Raw genomic sequence first — 27,600 nt, 5'->3', positions numbered from 1 at the left:
TTGCATGGAGCCTGCGAAAGGTCTTCAAATAACCTTTCATATCACCTGCAAGGCACTCCTGCAACACAGATAGAACCATTTTTCAGACAGTTTTCCAACAGTAGCTACGTTTTAATAAATGACCACAGCTGTTGTGGAATGGTGCCAGGAGAATGCTATCTCGTAACAGTTACTTCCAGGGTTGTTTGCTGTATGCAAGTATTGTTTCCAAACAGCAATCCAGTCATGGAGGCGGCAATATGGCCTTATGTGAATATCTCTTCTATTCGAATTGATACTTTAAGCAGAATGAAGTCTATTCTTTTACAGACTACTGTGCCTCTGACCTCGTCCAAAGAAACGTATGATCTGCAAGTTGCAAGGACAGCAGCAGAGATACATACCCTTTTATCGACAAATTGCCCCGTGCATTTCGTAGAAATGTTAAGTCAAATTTTGAACATGTCTGATACCAGTGGCATCGCACATGTATTTAAGACAATTTTTTCGGGACTGTTAACACCATTTGCAACAGTTCTGGGCATCTTCCCGAATTGTGTCCATTCTGTCTTTGGCAGCCTACCTTTAATTTTGGGACTCGTAGCAGGAATTTTATTTTTGTTCCTTCTGCTCCGATATGGCAAGCCAATCCACAGACAAGACTCCAGCAACGATGGAAGAAACGATCCTAGCAATACGATATCGAAACCGCAACTCTAAGTTCCTCTGATTGGCCCGGCTAAGAGATCTGAATACTACCTGGTTTCTTTCATTCAGACCAATCTGGCAAGATTGCATCTTACCTGTGCTTCAATGTCTGCTATGCGGTGAAGAATGCGTGTTGGACATTTATCTTACACTACCATCAGCAGTGCCAATGGATATCGATACTTTGCTTTGTCCAGTAACGACTCATGCAACGTGTTGTCCCCAGCGGCTACCTATTCTGATGACGGCATTCTTTGAGACTTCCCCATTACGAGTAGGTGGCGGTGAAGTACGAGAGGAAAGCAGCACCAAAGAGGTACAACCTTCTGTGAGCATTGCTGATCTAAACATCGATGATAGCAATCACGCACAGAACTGCACAGTTACAGTATTTTCAAACTTGGTCGAACTTTCACCTGATGTTGTAGACCAGTTTTTTGCAAGCCTGTCTGATATGATGTTCTCCCCTGAACATGGAATTTACATGAATGACCATGGAATTCATTGTGCACGTTTATTAATTCGCAAATATTAATGGTGCATTGGCTTTTTGTTTTTTGGTTCTGATTAAGCTGCAAGGTTTTTGGAAGTTTCCGATTAAGTTTCAAGCCTCTATTAACTTTAAGCAAAAGGTCACATTTTGTCTTTTCAAAAAAGTTTATGTAAGATGTTATAGAAGACAGGTGGTTGTTTACGGCGGGTGGACTGGCTGATGCAATGCGATCACTTCACTAGATGCGATATCTCTTTAAGATCTATGGCCGTGAAAGGGGAGGACGGGGTCAGGGGCCACGTGACACTGATTACGCACATGTTAACAAGAGTAGACTACATAACGGTGAAAAGGTATTGAGTTCAGTAAGAGCACAACACGAAAGAAAAGGACAAAGCGCCACACTTGGCTCTTAAGGTACAATGTGAGGAGGGTTATGTTTACAATCATTGAAAGGGCCGTTACATGGTAGAACACTTGGGTGATCAGAGGGGGTTGCAGGATTGAGTAAAAGTGTTGTGTTCACGATTTTTTCCAACTGCTTTTGTTAAGAGGTGTTCTCTGAAAGTTGCACTGATTAGTTATTCACGATGGCGAGCGCCCACTGTTGCCTATCATCTACATTTTAAAAACCAGGGGCTTTTTTGAGTAATAAATTATGATAACATTAAGGGTGGGTAATCAAGGGTGTACAGATCGATTTCTTGAGTTTGTAATAACCATGGTTCAACGTATAGATGGTATAGTTACCTTTCCTATTTTTATTCTTGTAGTAACCCCTGACGAAGAACCAGTTAAGGTTCGAAATGCATTGGGTGGATTGTTAAGAACCTGCTCTACACGGATGCTTTGTGAACACGTGCTGCTTGTAAAAGTCAAGATGATGCCAGGTGGCATTTGAAAATGGCAAATAAAACATTCAAGTGAAACGATGCAGTCTCTGTAGTGGTTTCAAATACATGGTTTAAAATTTGGATAAAGATGGATGTAAAGAATGGTTTAAGAGACGATTACCCTAAAAACTTGACAGAGTCTGATTCATTGAAAGGGACAATCCCTTAACTCAGCAGTGCGGAGGATGGGTGCGGCATGAACCGCACCATTTTTGCCTGTTTTGTATGTGTTTTGAAGACAGCATGTGTGCAGGACTGTATGGGTGGAAGAGTTTTTATATGGGTGTGTTAGTGAGTGAATGACTGTCTCAATAGTATCTTTATGAGTAACTACATATGATTTAAACTAGTATATGTGAGTATTGATGTATATGAGTGAGTATATCTGAGAATGACAGATTCTAAGACTTCCTGTATAAATAAGTATGTGTTTCTATAAGTAATTGTTTAACCCCTTCGCTGCTCATGACGAGCTCAGCTCGTCATGAGGCACAGTTGAGCTGTGCTTATGACGAGCTGAGCTCGTCATGAGCAATGAAGTTCAAGGGATGTCAGCACTCTGGGGGAATTGCCTTAGCATTGAAGGTGTTAAGAGAGTAAGTATGTCTACGATTCTGTAGAAGTTAGTGTAGTGGTGGGTGTATAGCTGTATAAGCAAGTAAATGGATATTTGATAGTTTATTTGCATGTGTGAGTATGTGTGTGACTAACTCTATAGATGAGTGTCGGTGTATAACAGGATATATAGGTGTATGAGTACATATGATGAGTCAGTGCATGTATGAGTGACTATATAGAACTGTTAGCGAATGAGTGGATGTGTATGTAGATTTTGGGTTGTTCTAACTGGAATTGGTATCTCCATTCATTTGAACGTTTTAGTTTCTATTTTTTATCGTGTGTATCAAAGGTTATTTTACAGTAAGAGGAGGTGTGCCACAAGGATGATGTCATCAGTGATGTCATCAGGGATGTCATTTGAGATGTCATCAGTGATGTCATGAGTGATGTCACTGACCATGTCATGAGTGATGTAATATGTGACGTCATCAGCATTGCATTGCGGGCGCGCAAGTTATAGTTAGCTGAGCTAACTTTAACAGAGGAATTTCAAAGGTTTTGTATGAGAGAAATGTTCAGCTAACTATAGCATGTGAAACCTATGGTTTTTTCAATGAATTTGCAACATTTTTAAAATGCTAATTCCTAACTATAATGTGTGTGAAACCTATGGTTTTTTCAGTGAATTTCATAGGTTTTGTAAACGATAATTTATAAATGTATTAATTATTATGTCTTTCTTTTTATACTAATTTCTTATATTTTTAATATAAATATTTATATTAATTTTATTTTTTAGATTATATTTCATATTCTTATTATAAAATAATAAAAAACTAAATTGCAAAGTAATTTTTGAATGAATTATTGCTTGACGTCAGTTGCAAGTAAAACACAGCTCCAGCAATTCTCTTGCGGCCCTATGCTCACAATGCTCTATCAATCCTTATACCTGCTTCAAGCACGTGCAAGGTTTTGACGCAGCATAACCTCAAAAGTCACTGAATAAAATGTTATACTTTTCACTCAGTCACTTTTAGGAGACCTTGCTGCACCCCCTTCTGCACAAGAAAGCCTCTTCTGGCGCAGCGCTTTACAATGTAATACACCCTCCAGATGGTTCACATTGTTAATAGCACACACCATGGCACATCTTTTGCACCACCGCTGTGTCACAAAAGTGACGCAACAGCTGTATAAAAGAGGCACAATGGGATTGTAAATCTGCCCCTAACACATACAAATTCACCCAGGCACTTTCACCAGCAGTGCAAATTGAAACATAGACTAGTACCATATTTATGTACATATGATAAATCCAAGTGCTTCGGACATACTACAGTATACTATAGATAAACACCTTATAGATTTATTCTGTAGCAGTTCCTTATAGTTCTGCACGTTTATATTCTCCATACACTAGCAACATATTCATTCATTCCTTTATGAACTACACATTCATTCTGACAAAGTTGTACACACTAGCAAAGAAATATAGCTCTTTCTTTGATCAGTGAAGGTAGTTCTAAAAAGAACTGTTATTTTTGCTTTGTATTTTTTTGGTGTTTTCTCAACAAATTCCAAGTGGAACAAAAGAATGAAAAAAAGAACAACTAATATCAAGGACAGCAATGATCCTGCATCCTGCGTTTCATCAAGTCTATAGACTGTTCCCCATAACACAAAAGTTTATCACAATAAATTCATAGAATTTTAACTTTAGCAAAGTCAGAATCAATATGTGGTTGTGGACTGCTTGCTGAAAATCCTGCTGCCACAGTTGATGTGCTTGGTGTGGCAACAGGTGGATTCTCATGCAACCTCCTTCTTGCAGCTCGAGCAAAGTTCTTGGGGTGCAAATTCTTCACGTGACGCACCATATTTGCTGTGCCAAAGGAGTATTTTTTACATGGATCACCCCTTGAAAGAGTTGTTTCGCAAATTTTACAGGTTAAATTTGGAGCATTAACCTTTTTTTGACCTTCTGGAAAAGTGAAAAACTTCCAAATTAGAGCTTCTTTCCTCTTCTTTGGAGGTTCTTCAGGAATTGAATCTCCCTCTGAAGAACTGCTGGAAGATGACTCCATTGCTCTTATTATTGTGTTCTTCCTTCTATTTTAAAAGATTCTCAGAACAAATGCTTCTTCTTAGAAAGTCAAAGTCGAATAATTATAATGGGACGGAACTTTCAACAGTTGCAATAGGAAAAGTTATGAACCAATCAAATCTCTACTTTTTAAGTCACATGGCTTTGCGTACGCTTATGATGCGCTTGCGCAACTCTTTCAATACGAGTACGCATGATGTTCTACCGCGATTTGTGTGATTCTTTTTAAAAGTAATAAATGTACAAATATTAAAAAAATTCATAGTTATCCCAAATGTCTGCCCTTAGTATGTACATTAAATACATACATATTTTAAACCAATAACAAACATTGCCCCCTTTCGCATACAGAACGCCGTACATGACGTCACACCGTAGCTTTAATGCAACGCATAACGTCAAAGCATATTCGTACTGTATGAGCGGGTACATGCTGAGTATGATAAGCAGTACAAACTATGGTGCGATCACCTTTCAGTGACAAATCAGAGCTTAGGGCGCGCTTAGGAGAATGATTAGAAGTGCTGACTCATTGCAGATCCGATTCTGGGCCTGCGACTGCGTACATTATAACACCGCCCCATCTCTCTCTGTTGTTAATTGTTAGTGCACACACTCATACTTGCACATGCGCGGTGCACGCCCACCCACACTACACACATGCCAACACCAAGCATGCTTGCTATCATTTAGCCTGGCAACCGATACATTAGCCAATGGGATGTCCCCCAGGGCCATCATTCTTGCAGACTGCGAAAATGATACTAATAACGGCCCAGGGCTTGGTTTGGTCAGCCCCCGCGGTTCCCATATAATGCGGGCACTGACGTGAGCACGCCCTCTTTTGCCTGACTCTGTTGTGATGACACACAGACTGTCGAAAACACCCCAGACTCAGCGAAACCATAGCCTTTCAAGACAGAGATCCACTATAAATTGTATATGAATAATACTATTTTTTTATCCTTCATATGGCTTTCCTACCCCTCAATGGTTTTAAATTTTACTAACATAATTGAAATATTTCTTTATAAGTCACGAGGTCCTATACACCTCTGATCTTAAAAATTTTGCGTGCATACATTTCTGTGTCGTTTTTCTGTACTACGCAACGTGCTTAGGCCTCTATTATTATTAATTCGGCGTCCATGATGGTATTTTTCTCTGCATCACAAGGTCGTCCCAGGCCTCTATTAACTTATTGATCTTCCTTTGTTTGCTGGAGCTGCATCAGTCTTGACTACGGAATATTAGGAACCCACATTAAAATTCACTTTTGATAGTAGTTACGCAACTCTGTTTACGATGACTAATCAAAATGTCCTTTTGTTTCCTTCAGCAAACATCGTTCAGAAGCAACCACGGCCTATCGAGCAACAGCAATGGAATTCTCTGCAACTTATTGAATATAGTTTGATGTATAGAAGCAGAGTTCAAGTGGAGTGGTGAACTCCGGTGGCCGCACTCTTTATACAAGGTAAGCACAGCAGCCTAGATCTCCAAAGCCTTCATAGGAATGCATTAGAAATAAGTCGGCATAACGGGCGTCAGTAACACAGTAGGCACTTCCATATAGACACCACTTGAACGCGGCACTATAACAACTGAAATATACCAGGTACACTGCACTCGTACAACTGTAGTGTTAGCTTTATTTGTGAAACGAGAGAGGGCCATATTATCAAGCCTGGGCGACAAAATTATCGCCACTTTATCGGCAGGAAAGTGGCGATAATGGGTTTGATAATATGCTCTATGGAATTCTAATCGAAGCTCATGTTAGATGTGAAGGACATCAGACATGAGCTTCGATTGGAATTCCATAGAGCATATTATCAAACCCATTATTGCCACTTTAGCGTCACTTTACTGCCGATAAAGTGGCGATAATTTTGTCGCCCAGGCTTGATATTATGGCCCAGAGTGCGTAATGTACAGCAGCTTCTTTTTAAATTCTATAATTTCCTCCGAGCAGTGACAACAGATAGGTTACAACAGTCTGACAAACAGATCTACAACCTTATTACGCCACTTTTGAGTCACTTTTAACATGGTTAAAGTGAAGATGCAAGGAAAAAATCTCAACTCCAGACTCTGAGACACAGTTTTAATGTTGTTTTCTCTCTCTCACTTTCTCTGACATAATTTCTCTTTCTCTCTTAAACTTAGACACTGCTGTCAGCTTAGGCATGGAGAAGAATTGTTGAAATCAAGTTGTCAATCCAACTCCCTGAAGTGTTTGGCCGCAAGGTTTATACAACGGTAAGCACAGAGGCCTAGATCTACAAATCCTTCATAGGAATACATTATAAATAATTCGGCATAACGGGCGTTAGTAATGCAGTAGGCACTTCCATATAGACACCACTTGAATGCGGCACTATAACAAGTAAAATGTACCAGATACACTGCACTCATAAAACTGTAGTGTAACTTTTATTTATGAAAGGAGGGAGGGCCATATTATCAAACCTTGGCAACAAAATTATTGCCACTTTATCGGCAGCAAACTGCCGCTAAAGTGGCCATAATAGGTTTGATAATATGCTCTATGGAATTCCAATCGAAGCTCATGTTAGATGTGAAGGACATCTAACATGAGCTTCGATTGGAATTCCATAGAGCATATAATCAAACCCATTATCGCCAGTTTAGCGACACTTTCCTGCCGATAAAGTGGCGATAATTTTGTTGCCCAGGCTTGATGTTATGGCCCAGAGTTTTAATATTTTCTCTCTCTCTCACTCTCTGTGACATCATTTCTCTTTCTCTCTTAAACTTAGACACTGCTGTCTGCTTGGACGTGTAGAAGAATTGTTGAAGTGAAGTTGTGAAGTCTACTTCTGTATGTGTTTGGCCGCAAGGTTTATACCACGGTAAGCACAGATGCTTAGATCTACAAATCCTTTATAGGAATGCATTAGAAATAATTTGGCATAACGGTCGTTAGTAACGCAGTAGGCACTTCGATATAGACACCACTTGAACGTGGCACCATATGAAGTCAAATGTACCAAGTACACTGCACTCGTAAAACTGTAGTGTTAGCTTTATTTGTGAAACCTGGGAGGGCCATATTATCAAGCCTTGACGACAAAATTATTGCCACTTTATCGGCAGCAAACTGCAGCTAAAGTGGCTATAATGGTTTTGATCAATAATTAACTCCAAGCAATGACAACAGATAGATTACAACAACCTGACAAACAGATCCACAACCTTATTACGCCACTTTTGAGTCACTTTTAACATGAGTAAAGTGACGCAAGGAAAACATTTCAACTCCAGACTCTGCGACACAGTTTTAATGTTTTCTCCCTCTTTCTCTCTCTTAAACTTAGACACTGCTGTCTTCGACGTGCAGACGTGTAGAAGAATTGTTCAGAATAAGTTGTGACACTAACTGCCTGAAATGTTTACCCACAAGGTTTATACAACGGTAAGCACAGAGGCCTAGATCTACAAAGCCTTCACAGGAATACATTAGAAATAAGTCGCCATAACGGGCGTCGGTAACGCACAAGGCACTTCCATATAGACACCACTTGAACGCAGCCCTATAACAGAACTGGAATGTACGAGTCACACTGCACACGTAAAACCATTGAGTTACCAAAACTTGTAGGGGAATAGTATCAAGAACGGCGATAAAATTATTGCCGTTTCAGCCACAAGAAACTGCAGCTAAAGCGTCGATAATGGGCTTGATAATATGCCCTTGTAAATTCCCATAGTAGCCCAGGTTAACACCAGAACCTGCACTGCTATGGTAATTCACAACAGCATATTATCAAGCCCATTATCGCCGCTTTAGCTGTAGTTTTCTGCCACTTAAAAAGGGATAATTTTATCGCTGTTCTTGATAATATGCCCTGTAATGCTTCATCTCATTTACTCACATCTACATAATTCTAAACTCTAGTTTTCTTTATTCTTTTGCAGATTACCAATCGGACACCTTTTGGAATCCATTTCACAATTTGTTTATAACATTGTTTAAGTTATTTTTCCAGTTCTGATATAGTTATAATTGAGTTTTGTTTATATTTATTGTTTAATAAAAGTTAATAAAAAACAACTACGAACTTCTTTTATTTTGTGGGGGAGGGATATGACGGCCCACAATAAAAATAATGTTGAAATACTATAGTAAGATATTCAAGACTAGGATTGAAAACTACTGAGTTCTAACTAACAGATATAATAAAAACAATAGTGAGAAACTATGAAAACGGCGATGGACGGAGTACGTAATCAACGTTTGGCGCCTCAGCTCTACCTTTCAAATAAATATATAAAAAATATGATTATTAATACTGTACAAAAGTACAGCAGCGGATGACACACACGAACCAGGAAATGAAAGCGACAGATTTACTAACTGATACAAAGAAAGGTTTGCTTGTTGAACTTGAAGAAAAAGAAAACGTAGGCTTCGAAACGACACTGAGCATGCGAAGAGAGTACAACTGCTACACCAAAAAAAAACAGGAAAGCTTTACATACTATCATAGAAATGAAAATTGTAACACTGGTCTTTGATAATATGCACCTAAGTTTACTGGTCAAAAAAAGAGCAATGAGTCATATTATCCACAAAAGGCGATACATTATTGCCGCTTTTATCGACAGGAAACTGCTGATAAAGCGGCGATAATAGGCTTGATAATATGCCCCTGTAACTTCCCATAGCAGCCCAGGTTCTTGTATTAACCTCGGCTCCTATGGTTATTCACAAGGGCATATTATCAAGCCCATTATCGCTGCTTTATCAGCAGTTTCCTGACAAAAAAAACGACGATAATGTATCGCCTTTTGTGGATAATATGACTCATTGCTCTTTTTTTGACCAGTAAACTTAGGTGCATATTATCAAATACCGGTGTTACAATTATCGCCGTTTTATTGGCAAGAAACTGCAGATAAAACGTTGATAATTACCATCATAATATGGCCTTGTTATTTCACATAGAAGCCCATGTTAACACCAGAATATAGGCTTCTATGGCAATTAACAAGGACGTAATATCAAGGCCACCCTACAAACATTAATAAAAAAACATTGGCCCTTCTAAATTCCCATAGCAGCCCAAGTTCTGATCTTAACCTGGGCTTCTATGGTTATTCACAAGGGCATATTATCAAGCCCATTATCACCGCTTTATCTGCAGTTTCCTGCCGATAAAAACAACAATAATGTATCTCCCTTTGTTGATAATATGGCCCATTGCTCTTTTTTTTTGACCAGTAAACTTAGGTGCATATTATCAAGGACCGGTGTTAAAATTATCGCTGTTTTATGAGCAGGAAACTGCTGATAAAACGGTGATAATGAGCTTCATAATACAGCCAAGTTATTTCCCATAGAACCCCATGTTAACACCAGAACATAGGCTTCTATGGGAATTTACAAGGACGTATTATCAAGCCCACCCTCCCAACATTAATAAAAAACTCCAGACAATGCAGGTACCCGGAGCTGGAAGGGCATTGTACATATCACTGCCCCAGAAATGTGGCGTTCCCCGCGACGTGTACGGGGAGAGAGAGAGAGAGAGCTCAAAACATTTTTTTTTTTTTAAAAGACCCGAGGGGCGCCGCTCATGGAGACTGCGGGGAGTAGGACCGTAACCCCTCCCCCCACATACTTCAAAATAAAACCAGAGGAGTGCTGTTCCCCAGTGCTCGGGGCACCTTACATGCCCCCATTATGCAGAAATTAATAAAACGGACTTCTACTTTTTTTTCACCTTTTCCACCACGTACAAGTACTGCACGAGTACCCCGCCATTTTTTTATTTAAAAAAAAATAAAAATTGAGCCTAAAGATCCATGTACTGCCCCCTGACCAAGTCTATAGCCTCAGAATCTTTCCACCCTGCCCCATTTCCTTATTTCTCAACTTTGTTTTACTGTTTTCTTGTGACTCTCCTTTCCCGACAAACAACATGGCGGCCAACACTTCCTGGTTTGGAGTATTGACAGCCAATCAGCATGGAGCTCCTGCTCATAATTGTACGTATTTCCATACACGTACGCCGCAATTTTTCTTTAAAAAATTAAAAGTAAAAAATAGAGCCTAAACATCCATGTACGAACCCCTGAGCAAGCCTAGAGGGTCAGATTGTCTCTAGCCTACCCCCTTCCCTTATTCCTCAAATGTATTTTACTGTTTTCTTGTGACTCGGTTCTTGCGAGGCACAAGATGGCGGCCAACACTTCCTGGTTTTGAGTGTTGACAGACAGTTCACAGCTAATCAGCATGCAGCTTGCGCTTGCAATTGAACAGATTTCACTGTGCGTGCTGAACTCCGTCTCTAGATATTGATAAGAATGTATTTGCAATTTTCTCAGAAACTACTGAACGGATTGACGCCATTCAACAAAAAGCACAATCTGTGAACAGAACTCTACCTTTCTGCCAAATTTCATGTAATTACGTTCAGCCGTTCGGGCTGCAGCCCTGGCTAAAGGTCCCTATGGAAAATTGCATGGGGAAAACACGTTTAGGGACCCCCGTATTTTTCTCAGCCCCCACTTTGCGAATCACCCCCAAACTCTCAGGGAAGGAGCAGATCTGAGCAGGCCATTTTCTTAGAGAAATTCGCGAAGATTCGTCCACCAGCGCCAAAGTTATTCCAAATAGAATGTTGTCGATTTCCTATGGAAACTAGGTCCTAGCTATAACTACCTACTGGCGACTGCCAGTAGGTAATATTCACTGAAAAAACCATAGGTTTCAGAGACGTTATAGTTAGAAATTAGCATTTATAAAACCTTTGAAATTCACTAAAAAAACATACGTTTCAGAGACGTTATAATTAGGAATTAGCATTTAAAAAACCTTTGAAATTCACTGAAAAAAACATATGTTTCATGAGTGTTGTAGTTAGCTGGACATTTCACTCTACAAAACCATAGAAATTCCTCCATTATAGCTAGCTGTGCTAACTATAACTTGCGCGCCCGCAATGCACTGCTGAAGATGTCACATATAACATCATTCATGATATGGTCAATGACATCACTGATGACATCACTGATGACATCTCAAATGACATCACTGAGATATTTATATAATATGTACGTGTCTTTAATGTAAATATTAGGACAAAAGATTATCTAAAGTATTCATAAAAATAATATATTCCTACTTGTAATAAACATATAATATTTTTTAATATATTTTCGCAAAGTCGCGTCGGGTGCGCGCTTCGTGAGCGCACGGTGCGCGGATCCCATGTGACCTCCAAAAAAAAAGATTTGATTGGTTCATAACATTTCCCACTGTAACTATTGAAGGACCCCACCCATTTTAATTATTTTGTTTGGACCAGTTGATGAGAGACATCTCTTCTTCTTCCAGGGCTGTTTTTGGAATTTTTGTTGGTGTTTTTAAAAAATTGCATTGGAGTAATGGCATCTGGTTCGTTAGCTCCTCATCATTCATCAGATGAAGATATCTTGGAGGAAGATCCACCCAAGCAGAGGCCTGAATCAGTGATATGGAAACTTTCGTGCCGGAGAAAAAAAGATCAACGAAAGAAAAGTCACATGCTTGCTGTGTGACAGGGTCCTGTCGCAAGGCAGTGACAAGAAATAACCCTGTGGAACAGCGAGTATGTATAAACATATATGGACCATTCACCCGAAGAATCTGGCATGAGAAGAAATGAGGCGTGCAGCAAAAAAAAACACCACCAGGCACTGCTACCACCTCCGGAGCGTCCACTTCAGCACCACCAGTAGACATTCGCCCAGAGTTTGCTTTTCTGCAGCAGCACTGAACTAAGTGCAAAGCCATCATCTGTTATGATGAACAGTCAGGATGCTATTTGTGCAGCTCAACGTAACCTCAAATGCAATTTTTTTTATCTTTTTTTGTTTTAGGAATGATGTTGAAATCCAAAAGCTAACTGTTTACTTAGTTCTTTTTTTGTTCAATTTTTTAGAAAACACCAAAAAAAGTACATAATTGTTGAAAAACAAAAAACAATAGAAAACAAAAAAGAGAAGAAAAAAAAAGTTCAGAACTAACTTATTGGGTTTAAAAAAAGAACTATAATTGCATGGTAAGTTTGGTTAAATGTATGTGCAGAGCATGATTGACTGAAAGCATGAATTAGTACTGTATGGTGATTTTATAGAGGCAGATCTATGAGGAAGTGCTGCAGCATGACACTGCAAGTCCTTTAGCTGCACTGCGCTGAAGCACTTGTGAAGCACAGGGATGTGACATATTTACATGAATATGTCGCAATTATGTGCTCCCTCTGCACTAGCACATAAAATGCAGCCATGCAGTGATGCAGGCACCCTTGCCCCATGGTGTAAGGATATCTGTGTTGTGGGGAGATTGTTTTTGTGCAGGAAGGGACTACTTCCTGCACAAAAACAATCACTAAAGGCATTTTCCTCCTTCAATGTGTGCTGTGGAATGCAGCGTGCATTGAAAGAGGAAAAAACGAGGAGAAATGAAAACATTTCTCCTTGTTGTGCCTCGCTACACCACCTCTAGGGTGGCACACCATTCACATGTATCTACAGATTTACATTTTCTCTTTAATCTTGAGATGTGTTGTTCCATGGGTGTTGTGTGGGAACAGACAAAGCAACACCCATGGAATGCCCCTTCGACGCAAAGTGCTGCGTTTGAATGGGTCGAATTTTCAATGAGAGGAAAAGTCATGCAGGGTGGCTTTTCCTCTCCTTGTAAATATGGAGGAGTCCCCAGCGCCATCACTACGTCACAAAAAGTGACGTACTGGTTGCACAGGGGGCTTGTAAATCTGCTCCATAAGTGCTTAGGTATTGGCAGAGTGATACAATAAGAACATAGTGCTCGATGGGAGATTGACGAACTGCATGAAACTGACAGGAGGTATCCTAGGCTGCATGAGTACTACTTTAGTATTTAGTGGAGTGTACCAATAGTATGTATCTGCTTAGAGTTTTGTAAGGATTGTGCACAGAATATTGTACATGTACTTGTGTTGGTGCTTAGTTCATTCTATGAGAACATCAATAGTAACTAGAATGATGACAGTACTGCAAACAGAGTTCTCAGTTAATGTATCAGTGCCTAGGTATTGTCTCAATGCCTGAGTCATTATGCAAGTGCATAGACAGTGACTGGGTTCCTAGAGTGCTAGACGTTGAAAGCAGGATAAGTGTATAAGATCTTATGTTTCGGCAGAGTGATTAGATAAGAACATGTTTCTGTCAGGATGATTGTATGAGTGGACATAGACTCACATTGTGATTCCAGACAAGCATGACTATTACCTGGACTTTTGCAGGACTGACTCAGTAGTCTGCAAGAGGTTAAGGCACCGCATACATTGTGCACATTTGACTGTACCACTGCTTGTCTCAATGACTGAGTCATTCTGCAAGTGCATAAATAGTGACTGAGTTCCTAGAGTGCTTGTAGTTGACAGCAAGATTTGTTAATAAGCGCTTATGTTCCAGCAGAGTGATTAGATAAGGACATGCTTCTGTCAGGATGATTGTAGGAGTGGACACAGACTCACAGTGTGATTCCAGACAAGCATGACTATTACCTGGACTTTTGCAGGACTGACTCAGAAGTCTGCAAGGGGTTAAGGGACCGCATATATTGTGCACATTTGACTGTACCACTGCTTGTCTTAATGCCTGAATCATTCTGCAAGTGCATAGACAGTGACTGGGTAGCTATAGTGCTAGTAGTTGACAGCAGGATACGTTTATAAGCACTTATGTTATAGCAGAGTGATTAGATAAGGACATGCTTCTGTCAGGATTATTGTAGGAGTGGACAGAGCTGCTTTAGACTCATAGGTCAGGTCAGCAGAGCTGCTATAGAGCCAGAGAACCAGGTCAGCATAGATATTGTAGAGCCAGAGACCCAGGTCAGCAGAGCTGCTGTAGAGCCAGAGAACCAGGACAGCAGAGCTGCTGTAAAGCCAGAGAAACCAGGTCAGCAGAGCTGCTTTAGACCCAGAGAACCACGTCAGCAGAGAGCCAGAGAACCAGGTCAGCCCAGCTGGTCTAGAGCCAAAGAAGCAGGTCAGCAGAAATGCTCTAGAACTAGAGACCCAGGTCAGCAGAGGTGCTCTAGAGGTGGAGAATCAGGTCAGCAGAGCTCCTGTAGAGCCAGAGAAAACAGGTCAGCAGAGCTACTTTAGAGGGAGAGAGCCAGGTCAGCAGAACTGCTTTAGAGTCAGAGAACCACGTCAGCAGAACTCTTTAGTGGGGGAGAACCAGATCAGCAGAGCTGCTCTAGAGCCAGAGAACCAGGTCAGCAGAGCTTCTGTAGAGCCAGAGAAACCAGGCCAGTAGAGCTGCTTTAGAGCAAGAAAACCAGGCCAGCAGAGCTGCTTTAGAGGGAGAGAACAAGGTCAGCAGAGCTGCTTTAGAACCAAGGGATCAGGTCAGCAGAGCTTCTCTAGAGCCAGAGAACAAGGTCAGCAGAGCTGTTATAGAGCCAGAGAACCAGGCCAGCAGAGCTGCTCTAGCGCCTGAGAACTAGGTCAGCAGAGCTGCTCTAGAGCCAGAGAACCAGGTCATCAGAGCTGCTGTAGAGCCAGAGAAACCAGGTCAGAAGAGTTGCTTTAGAGGGAGAGAAACAGGTCAGCAGACCTGCTCTAGAGCCAGATAACCAGGTCAGCAGAACATCTGTAGGGCCAGAGAAAGCAGGTCAGAGCTGCTTTTGAGGGAGAGAACCAGGTCAGCATAGCTGCTCTGGAGGGAGAGAACCAGGTCAGCAGAGCTGCTCTAGAGCCAGAGAACCAGGTCAGCAGAACTGTTGTAGAGCCAGAGGACTAGGTCAGCAGAGCTGCTCTAGAGCCTAAGAACTAGGTCAACAGAGCTGCTGTAGAGCCGGAGAATCAGGTCCGCAGAGGTGCTGTAGAGCCAGAGAAACCAGGTCAGCATAGCCGCTTTAGAGGGAGAGAACCAGGTCAGCAGAGCTGCTCTAGAGCCAGATAACCAGGTCAGCAGAACTTCTGTAGAACCAGAGAAGGCAGGTCAGAGCTGCTTTAGAGGGAGAGAACTAGGTCAGCAGAGCTGTTGTAGAGCCAGAGAACCAGGTCAGCAGAGCTGCTCTAGAGCCTAAGAACTAGATCAGCGGAGCTGCTCTAGAGTCAGAGAACCAGGTCAGCAGAGCTGCTGTAGAGCCAGAGAAACCAGGCCAGCAGAGCTGCTTTAGAGGGAGAGAACCAGGTCAGCAGAGCTGCTCTAGAGCCAGATAACAAGATAAGCAGAACTTCTGCAGAGACAGAGAAAGCAGGTCAGAGCTGCTTTAGAGGGAGAGAACTAGCACAGCAGAGCTGCTCTAGAGGAAGAGAACCAGGTCAGCGGAGCTGATCTAGAGCTAGAGAACCAAGTCAGCAGAACTACTATGGAGCCATAGAACTGTGTCAGCAGAGCTGCTTTAGAGCTAGAGAACCAGGTCAGGAAAGCTGTTCTAGAGCGAGAGAACAAGATCAGCAGAGCTGCTCTATAGCCAGAGACCGAGGTCAGCAAACCTGCTGTAGAGTCAGAGAAACTAGGTCAGCAGAGCTGCTTCAGAGGGACAGAACCAGGTCAGCAGAGCAGCTTTAGAGCCAGAGAACCAGGTCAGCAGAGCTCCTTTAGAGCCAGAGAACCAGGTCAGCAGAGCTGATCAAGCTGACACTGACTGACTGACACTGACTGACACTGATTGACTGACACTGACTGACACTGATTGACTGACTGACTGACTGGCACTGACTGACACTGATTGACAGACACTGACTGACTGGCACTGACTGACTGAGACTGACTAACACTAATTGACTGACACTGACTGATATTGATTGACTGACATTGACTTACATTGATTGACTGACACTGACTGACTGACTGACATGAATGACTGACACTGACACTGACTGACTGACACTGACTGACTACTCTCTACTACTCACTCTCTACTACTCTCTACTACTCTCTCTATTACTCACTCTCTACTACTCACTCTCTACTATGCACTCTCTACTACTCACTCTCTACTACTCTACTACTCTCTACTACTCACTCTACTACTCACTCTCTACTACTCACTCTCTACTACTCACTCTCTACCACCCACTCTCTACTACTCTCTACTATTATCTCTACTACTTACTCTCTACTACTCTCTACTATTCTCTCTCTACTACTCACTCTCTACTTCTCTCTCTACTACTCACTCTCGACTACTCACTCTCTACTGCTCTCTACTACTCTCTTCTACCACTATCTACTACTCACTCTCTACTTCTCACTCTCTAATACTCTCTACCACTCTCCTCTCTACCACTCACTCTACTACTCTCTCTCTACTACTCACTCTCTACTACTCACTCTATTACTCTGCACTACTCTCTCTCTACTACTCTCTCTCTAATAATTTCTCTCTACTACTCACTCTCTACTACTCTACTACTCTCTACTACTCTCTCTACTAATGACTCTTGACTACTCTCTACTACTCACTCTACTACTCTCTACTACTCTCTACCACTCACTCTCTCCTACTCTACTACTCAATCTATACTACTCTTTACTACTCTCTCTACTACTCACTCTACTGCTCTCTACTATTTACTCTCTAGTACTTGCTCTCTACTACTTTCTACTACTTACTCTCTACTACTCACTCTCCCCTACTCTCTCTCTACTACTATTTCTCTACTACTCTCTACTACTCACTCTATTACTCACTCTCTACTACTCTACCACTCTCTACTCTCTCTCTACTACTCACTCTCTACTACTCACTCTCTATTACTCTCTACCACTCACTCTCCACTATTCTACTACTCACTCTCTACTGCTCTCTACTACTCTCTTCTACCACTATCTACTACTCACTCTCTACTACTCACTCTCTAATACTCACTCTACTACTCTCCTCTCTACCACTCACTCTACTACTCTCTCTCTACTACTCACTCTCTACTACTCACTCTACTACTCTGCACTACTCTCTCTCTACTACTCTCTCTCTGATAATTACTCTTTACTACTCACTCTCTACTACTCTCTACTACTCTCTCTACTAATGACTCTTGACTACTCTCTACTACTCACTCTACTACTCTCTACTACTCTCTACCACTAACTCTCTCCTACTCTACTACTCATTCTCTACTACTCTTTACTACTCTCTCTACTACTCACTCTACTGCTCTCTACTATTTACTTTCTACTACTCACTCTCTACTACTCACTCTCTACTACTTTCTACTACTTACTCTCTACTACTCACTCTCTGCTACTCTCTCTACTACTAGCTCTCTACTACTCTCTACTACTCACTCTATTACTCACTCTCTACTACTCTACCACTCTCTACTCCCTCTCTCTACTACTCACTCCCTACTACTCACTCTCTACTACTACTCTGTACTACTCTAAACCACTCACTCTCTACTACTCTCTACTACTCACACTACTACTACTACTCTCTACTACTCTAAACTACTCATTCTCTACTACTCACTCTCTACAACTCACTCTTTATTACTCTCTACTACTATATCTACTACTTACTCTCTATTACTCTCTACTATTCACTCTCTACTACTCACTCTCTACTACTCTCTCCCTACTACTCACTCTCTACTACTCACGTGCTACTACTCTCTACTACTCAATCTCTACTACTCACTCTCTACTACTCTCTACTACTCTCTACTACCACTCTCTGCTACACACACTCTACCACTCTCTACTACTCACACTACTACTACTCTCTACTACTCTAAACTACTCACTCTCTACAACTCACTCTCTACTACTCTCTACTACTATCTCTACTACTTACTCTCTAGTACTCTCTACTATTCACTCTCTACTACTCTCTACTACTCTCTCTCTCTACTACTCACTCTCTACTACTCATTCCACTACTCTCTCTCTACTACTCACTCTCTACTACTTACTATCTACTACTCTCTACTACTCTCTCTATACTCCTCATTCTCTACTTCTCACTCTACTACTCTCTACTACTCACTCTCTACTACTCTCTCTCCACTACTCACTCTTTACTACTCTCTACTACTCATTATCTACTACTCACTCTCTACTACTCACTCTCTACTACGGTCTACTACTCACTCTCCACTACTCTCTCTCTACTACTCGCTCGCTACTACTCTCTACTACTCACTCTATTACTCACTCTCTACTACTCTACCACTCTCTACTCCCTCTCTCTACTACTCACTCTCTACTACTCACTCTCTACTACTACTCTGTACTACTCTAAACCACTCACTCTCTACTACTCTCTACTACTCACACTACTACTACTACTCTCTACTACTCTAAACTACTCATTCTCTACTACTCACTCTCTACAACTCACTCTTTATTACTCTCTACTACTATATCTACTACTTACTCTCTAGTACTCTCTACTATTCACTCTCTACTACTCACTCTCTACTACTCTCTCCCTACTACTCACTCTCTACTACTCACGTGCTACTACTCTCTACTACTCAATCTCTACTACTCACTCTCTACTACTCTCTACTACTCTCTACTACCACTCTCTGCTACACACACTCTACCACTCTCTACTACTCACACTACTACTACTACTCTCTACTACTCTAAACTACTCACTCTCTACTGCTCTCTACTACTCACTCTCTACAACTCACTCTCTACTACTCTCTACTACTATCTCTACTACTTACTCTCTAGTACTCTCTACTATTCACTCTCTACTACTCTCTCTCTCTACTACTCACTCTCTACTACTCACTCCACTACTCTCTCTCTACTACTCACTCTCTACTACTTACTATCTACTACTCTTTACTACTCTCTCTCTACTCCTCATTCTCTACTTCTCACTCTACTACTCTCTACTACTCTCTCTCCACTACTCACTCTTTACTACTCTCTACTACTCATTATCTACTACTCACTCTCTACTACTCACTCTCTACTACGGTCTACTACTCACTCTCCACTACTCTCTCTCTACTACTCGCTCGCTACTACTCTCTACTAGTCACTCTATTTCTCACTCTCTACTACTCCACTACTCTCTACTACTCTCTCCACCACTCACTCTCTACTACTCTCTCTACTACTCACTCTCTACTACTCACTCTCTACTATGGGCTCTCTACTATTTGCTATGTACTACTCTCTACTACTTACTCTACTCTACTACTCACTCTCTACTACTCTCCACTATTCACTCTCTACTACTCCATTACTCTCTACTACTCACTCTCTACTACTCAGTCTCTACTACTCTACTATTCTCTACTATTCTCTCGCTACTACTCTCTCTTTACTTCTTACTCTCAACTAACTCTCTACTACTCTCTACTAGTTACTCTCTACTACTCACTCTCTACTACTCTCTCTCTACAACTCACTCCCTACTACTCATTCTCTACTACTCTCTACTACTCACTCTCTACTACTTTCTCTCTACTACTCTCTACTACTCACTCTCTACTACTCACTCTACTGCTCACTCTTTACTACTTACTGTCTACCACTCTACTACTCACTCTCTACTACTCTCTACTACTCACTCTATTACTCACCCTCTACTCACTCTCTACTACTCACTCTCTACAACTCACTGTCTTCTACTCTCTATTACTCACTCTACTACTCACGCTCTACTACTTTCTTCTACTCTCTACTACCCACTCTCTACTACTCACTCTCTTCTACTCACTCTACTACTCGCTGCAATTCACTCTCCATTACTTTCTCTATTACTCTCTACTACTCACTCTCTGCTCTCTGTTACTCACTGTCTACTCTCTACCTCTCTACCTCTCTCTACTACTCTCTACCTCTTTATCTCTACACCTCTACCTCTACCTCTACCTTTCTACCTCTACAACTCTACCTCTAGACCTCTAGCTTCTACACCTCTAGCCTCTCTACCTCTCTCTACACGCACACATATGCACAAATATATATGCATATATATATGAAGCACACTCCTGGTTACAGAAACTCATCCACGAAAAACCAGAGTCGGAGCCCAAGTCTGATGCGGTGCTGTCACGTTTATTTAGCAAAGGAAACACCCAACGCGTTTCGAGATCCGCCGATCGGCGCACATTCAAATGAACTGCAATTATAAACAGATGAGTTCGTAAAATAATTGAACACTGTTCAAATACCAAAGACCATTTAATTTAATTCTATTAGCTGGGCTTCCACATGTATCCATTAATTTCTGTAAAGTTGATACATATTGTTCACTTGAATCGTTGTTTTCAAAATTTGCCGACATAGCTGAATACTGTTTATTTTTTCTATGTCCATGATCACGTGTGATAATTCTAAAAAAGCATGTTGCTTTAAATGAATGTTGGTACTGGTAAACTCCACCCGTGAGAAAGAGATCGGCGGATCTCGAAACGCGTTGGGTGTTTCCTTTGCTAAATAAACTTGACAGCACCGCATCAGACTTGGGCTCCGACTCTGGTTTTTCGTGGATGAGTTTCTGTAACCAGGAGTGTGCTTCATAATAGGGGTTGGCGTTCCCCGTCGAGAGCCCGCCGTTAAAGATGGCTTAAGCACGCCAAATCCGTGTGTGTTTTCAAATGCATATATATATATGCATTTATATATGTATGTGTATATATGTATAACATATATATATATATTCTGCATATCTACATAAATGCAAATATAACTGCATGCATACATACACATATACATATATGCATACATATGAATATTATGTACAAGAAAGTTTGAAAAACTGTAATAAAGCAACGCTAAAAAGCCACCTAATTACAAACAGAATTGCTTTAACTTAAACAAGGGCGAGACCTATTGCATTTTCAATGCTTGTTTATTTTGATTCCATCAAGAGGGCATTCAGATGTGTCACACATTTGCCATACATTCTGAACGATAGCACTCTAGTTGCTCATTGGATCACTGTAGTAAAGCTACTGCTCACCAGGGAAGTCTGTTGCTGATATTCAAATGGCATGTTTCAGTCTGCCTGTTAGAATATTTTTAATGAAATAGAAGAGGACTTGAGAAATCAAAATGTGCCCTAATTTTTCTTTCTGCAGCACTAATCATAATTTGAAGCCCCTCATTTTGTTCCTTTGCAAATTAAATGTTTTAAGTGTTACCACTTTATTCCAGTCAAGATGGCTTCAGGTGTTCCATATTTGTACCATAAGTAAGACTGTTAGCGCTCTAGTTGTTCTTTATAACATTTTTTTTTTTTTTTTTTTTATAACATTTTGGGACATTCTGTCATTGGGCTATACTTGGGCTACATATGGGTGATATTTGTGCAACATTTGGGCTCGTTTGTCTCTGGCGGCCATCTTGGGAGACTTATTTGTTATGACGTTTCCTAATTTCCTCATTTACTAGAGCCTCCTCAGTAGGAAATATTTTCACTTTTTTACTTTGGTTCCATCAAGAAGACATTCAGTTGTGTCACACATTTGCCATGCATTCTGAATATTAGCACTCTAGTTACTCATAAGATCACTGTAGTAAAGCTACTGCTCACCAGGGAAGTCTGCTGTTGGTATTGAAAGTACATGTTTCAGCCTGCATGAGAAAGGGAAGGCAGCAGCGGGCCTTAGGATCGCGCACCTTCCTTTGGACCATCAACTCTGGGCTGCACGAAACACGAGCGAACTGTAAAGACTCATGGACATCGCTCGCTGACTACTTGAGGAACATATCCAGTTCTTCTATGCCTTAATGAGGCTGTACAGCTTTACACGTTACTGATCATTGTCTACTTACCAACACTAAGAGGTCAAGTACCTTATTGCGTGCACTGAATTCCCTAAGCCGATTCAACCTTAGGATATAACTATTGAATTGCCAGACTGTGACCCCACTGATATATAACTGCATGATGCTGAAAGGAGTCTTGAAGTCACGGCGAACACGGATCTGTCTGTCTTCATACCACTACATACACAGGAGGACTACCATCTTTTGAATATATTTACTTTTATACATTGCCCTGAGGAAGCTCCCTGCTTGGGAGAGAAACGGGTTGGCTGATCTTTAATAACACTGCACATTTTTCTATGAATTTTAACAAATATAGAAAGAATATTTTGAATACAAACTACGCTTTTCTTGAACGTTTGTAACCGTGCGCACCACTTAACAAAAAAAGAATGTTTCAGCCTGCATGTCAGAACTTTTTTTAATGAAATAGAAGAGGATTTATTAAGTCTTTTAAATCATTTAAGACTTGTGGTCAAAGGGGGGAATCCAGCCGGATCAGGGGCAACTCACAGCAGCAGCGCTATTCAAAACGGGTTGCCTCCCTATTGTTTTTCACCGCATTGCAAACATTCAAACGGAAGCGGCGGTAGCAGCATGCAGGTAATAAGTTACAGTAGCGGGAAGCGGGAAGCAGCCAATAGCATTTTGCCCCGGAATCGGCATCTGAAGTTTCACGGTAGGCTTACCTCAGGCGCTTTCGGCGCCTTTTAAAGTCAGTTTTCCGGCATTTTCACGGACTTAGTCACCCAGTCTCCCGCATTCAGCTGCGTTGAACCGGGCGCGGAGATACAGCGAGCAGGAGCATCTAGCGGCGTCCAAGGGCAGGGCACAGTGAACAGGAAGCGAACTGACGACATGCGTGGGCTCACATCAGCCACATCCTACTTGGGTAGCTTCTTGATTACTTGCACAGAAAATCTGGCAATTGTGAACGTTTTGCCTGCACTGCTCACTCCTGGCTAAGTACAGAGCATCTGTTAGACTTTGTAGCAGTGGGGACGATTTTGTCTTTTAAATACTGGTATCTACTAATAAAGACCTAACAGGACTACTGGCTCTAGCATGCCCTGCCATCCCAGTATGCATCACGGTCCCTGAGTGGCGGAGAGAACTAAAAAAAACAAACATCTTTGGCAATTCCTTGTTTGGAATTAAAAACAAAAAGAAACTGTCTAGCAAACAACTACTAAACTGCTCATCTGCGCTCTCTGGGGGGCCCATCTCAGCCAGCCACAGTCTTTCTTGCACTCCGAGGGGCCTGAAGCTAACAAGCCAACAAGTCGAGTTAAGCAACACAGAGGATCTAGACGTAAGCGGCAGATCCCCTGAGCTGTGCTGGGAGTTCACGATTGCTATTGGATCTGCGTCTGAACTGTCATACTGTTCTTCTCCCGTTTTTGCCTACAGTACAGTCGAGGGGGGCATCACAGCTACTTATCGATCCATGAAGATGGCAGCAAGAGCTAGGGTTAAACAAGCTAACATGGCGAGAGAGCTCCTAAAGTCTGGCATATCACCGAAAGTGGTCGTATCTGCACTCGTGTCCAAAGGTAGAAGAAGGGAACAACAAAGAAACACCTTAAAAATCAAAAATGTGGAAGCGGCGGAAAAAAACAGACAAAACAAACACAATACCTCAACTAAATCTGTGGAGGAGGACGAAGACTTGGGAGAAGAAGATTAGGATGCGTAGACATTATCTGAACTATCCGCATTATTGAGTTTGTTAGCTATTGAAGACAAGAATGAAGGGAATGGGGAGGACAAGGCGGACAAGGCGGACAATACAGATAAAGCGGACAAAACTGGTAAGAGCATGAATAAAGAGACAGAAAGTCAACTAAGCTCTAAGCAATTACCTCTTTTTTCCAAACCGCTAGGCCAGCAGGGGCGTTTCACGAGTACCCCAAATCGGAGGAGACGAAGGGAGCCAGGGAGCGAGAAGAGGGCAGAGAAGAAAGGGATGTTACAAAAGCAGCACCGCCAGTGGCAGTGGTAGAGGCAGCGGCAGAGGCAGTGGCAGTGGCAGTGCCAAATGCCAATCTGGCTCCCTCGACTACCCTAACATAGTCACCACATCTAAAGGCAACCTTGACTCAGACTACACCTCAACTTCGCCCCCAACCTCATCCCCATCCTCAGCTCAATCCTGATAAGATTACAAAGGGAGTTCAACAAGCAGAAGAAGCACCACCCGTGAACACTCTCTCTTCGCTAACCATTCCATCTCCAATAGACCCAGCAGGCTCAGATTCAGGTGCAAGCCCACAAAAGATCTGAGAAGATGTTTTCTGTATCCTCCCTAAGGTATCAAAAGAAAACTCGGTAGATGACATATTGTTAACTATCCTTCAGGAAATAGGGGGCCTTAAAATCTCCCAAGCGCATGAGATATCACAACTTCATAGCAGGCTTACAAAGATGGAGGAACACTTCGGAAATCTCCCCAGAAGGGTCTCGGAGGCAGAAATCCGGGTTTCAACCCTGCAAGACACTTTAACTGCCATTCAAAAAGACCTTCATGCAGCAAATAAAGAGAAATCTCAAGTGGAGGCAAAACTGCAGGACTTAGAAAATTATAACAAGCGGTCCAACCTACGATTAGTGGGTATTTCCGAAGGCCTGGAAGGTGCTGATGTGGTAAAATGGTTGGAGTCACTTTTAAAAAAGGCTATACCGGAGCTGCAAGGTGACCTAACAATCACAAGAGCGAATAGAGTCCCAGCACATAAGCCCAATAACCTTAAATATCCGCATACCATACTATTAAAGAGAACATTTTGAATACAGCATTTTCAAGAAGAACTTTTAATGCCGACGAAGCAAAATTTTTGGGATCTTCTCGGATATGTCAGCAGCATCAGGTCACAGGCGTAGGGATTTTGTTAAGATGATCGACTCTTTTAAGGCTAAGGGCGCTCAAGCAATGATTGTCCAGCAGTCCAAGTTAAAGGTACTAGCCAAGGGGAATTTTTTTTTATTTACAGATATACAAGAAGCTCAGTCATATATGGAGGGTCTCTCTGCATAGCCAGGTTTGAGATAATTAAAACTTAGTAGAAATTTCTAGAAAACTTAAGATCCCATGTATAGTCTTTGCGATTGAAAGGGGCGCCGCAAGATGACTCAGGAAGCGCAAAGGGATGCAATAAAATGGCATCCACAAAGAAGAAAAGAAAACAGCTGGGGACGGAAGTGGGTCACTGGGGGTTTCCGTCCCCTCTAGGGGGTGTAGGGAGGGGGGTTGGTGAAGGGGGTGTAGCAGGGGGGGAGAGAGTTCATCTTGCAGGAAGTTATATGGTCAGTTGGCTGCACAGTCATATTATGGGAGAAGTTATAAGTATTAGTTCTTTGCACGTTAAGGCACTTTTCTGCCCTTGAAGGCACTTGCAAATAATGTTGGAGGTCTTAATAATTGCACTTATCGGAGCACTTTTGCGCTTTTGCACTTTAAGGAACTCTGCCGCAGTCAGATATGGGAAGCCGATATATTTTGCACATGGTTGCTGAGTTTGCACAATCTGCTAATAATGATTTTGCACATTCTGTTGCTTCCCTTTTTAGAGCCTAGGCCTGCACATGATGCACTTTGCGAATTGTTCAAGATCCTTGATACTTGCACTTTAAATGCTGACTTTGGACAAATTTCTGCTCCTTTCTCTTTCTTGGAGTGGAGGTTTCCGTATTTTGCACAAAGAAGGTTGTTTAAGCCCTAAGTTCCATGTATTTTTTGCATTAACTTGGAATACATGGTTCGTGCTTGGTTTGCACAAAGGAGGTTGTCTGAATCCTATGATCTCTGTAATTTTAGCATTTTAACTTTGCACACAATGTTTGTATTCGTTTTTTCACTTCACTGTTTGCGTATTTGCACATCGATAGCTGCCCATTCAATATGTCGACACAAGATTTTCTGTACAATGTACAATGTCTGTTCTACAGGAGTATTCAGTTTACATGATAGTTTGAACATTAATTAGAAATAAGCTGAACTTTTTGTCCTTTAATGCAAATGGTTTGAATAATGTTGGTAAAAAAACGCTATAGAATGTTGGTTAAAAAATCTCTGTCCAGATGTTATTTTATGCAAGAAACTCATCACAGAACCCTGGCCGACTTCGAGAAAATTCTAAAGGGCTGGGCAGGTTATAGAGTCTCGCCAGTAGTAGCTGGACTGGCGCAGAGGGGGGTAAGCATTCTAGTAGGGAAACATGTAGGGTTCCTAGTGGAAGGGTCACATACAGACCATAGTGGTAAATGGGCATTTGTTTATGGCAAACTAAATCAGGCAAATACAATACTAGTTACAATATATGCACCGGTTATAGATGGCCCACTCCCAATCCTGCAACTTAAACAAGCATTAACGGGGATACCTGCGCAAATAATATGGGGGGGGGTGATTTTAATTGTTTACAAAATCCTACAATGGATTCATCCAAAAAAGATCAACGCCAAAATAAGCCCCAAGTAGCCATTGCTTTACAGAGTTGCAAAACAGATCAGGATATCTTTGATTGTTGGCGTTCCCAAAATCCATCTAAGCGCAAATACTCTTGTCATTCTGCAAAATACAACTCAGCTTCTAGGTTGGACTTCTTTTTAATATCCCATGGTCTAGAAGTTCGCCACTACGAACATCTACCTAACGCATCTTCAGACAATGCACTACTTAAAATGGAAATGATTATAGGAAACCAGGAAAAAGAGGGACCTAGAAGATGGTATTTTAATAAAATAAATCTCGCAGAACCCCAATGCTGTACAGAAATTGAGGAGGAGATAGAGGAATTTTTCAATCTGAATAAAGGGTCTGCTACAATCAATGTGGATTAGGACGCGTTCAAGGCTACATTGAGGGGAATAATTACATCCAAAGAAATACCTAAGCAGAGGGAAAAAAGAGAGGAGAAAATTAATTTACAGACAAATCTTGTGCATGCAAACCAAGAACATTACACAGTCAGATCTTTAATTAGTGGGCAGAAGGTAGCAGAGGCAAAAAAAAGAATGAGGGAATTTTAATATGACTTAGGTGATACAACTAGTAGTCTTCACGCACAGAAGCTCTATAAAGAGAGTGAATACACAGG

This window comes from Lissotriton vulgaris, chromosome 4_1 (genome assembly GCF_964263255.1).
Source record: "Lissotriton vulgaris chromosome 4_1, aLisVul1.2, whole genome shotgun sequence".
NCBI classification, from domain to species: domain Eukaryota; kingdom Metazoa; phylum Chordata; class Amphibia; order Caudata; family Salamandridae; genus Lissotriton; species Lissotriton vulgaris.
This window is presented reverse-complemented; position numbering follows the sequence as displayed.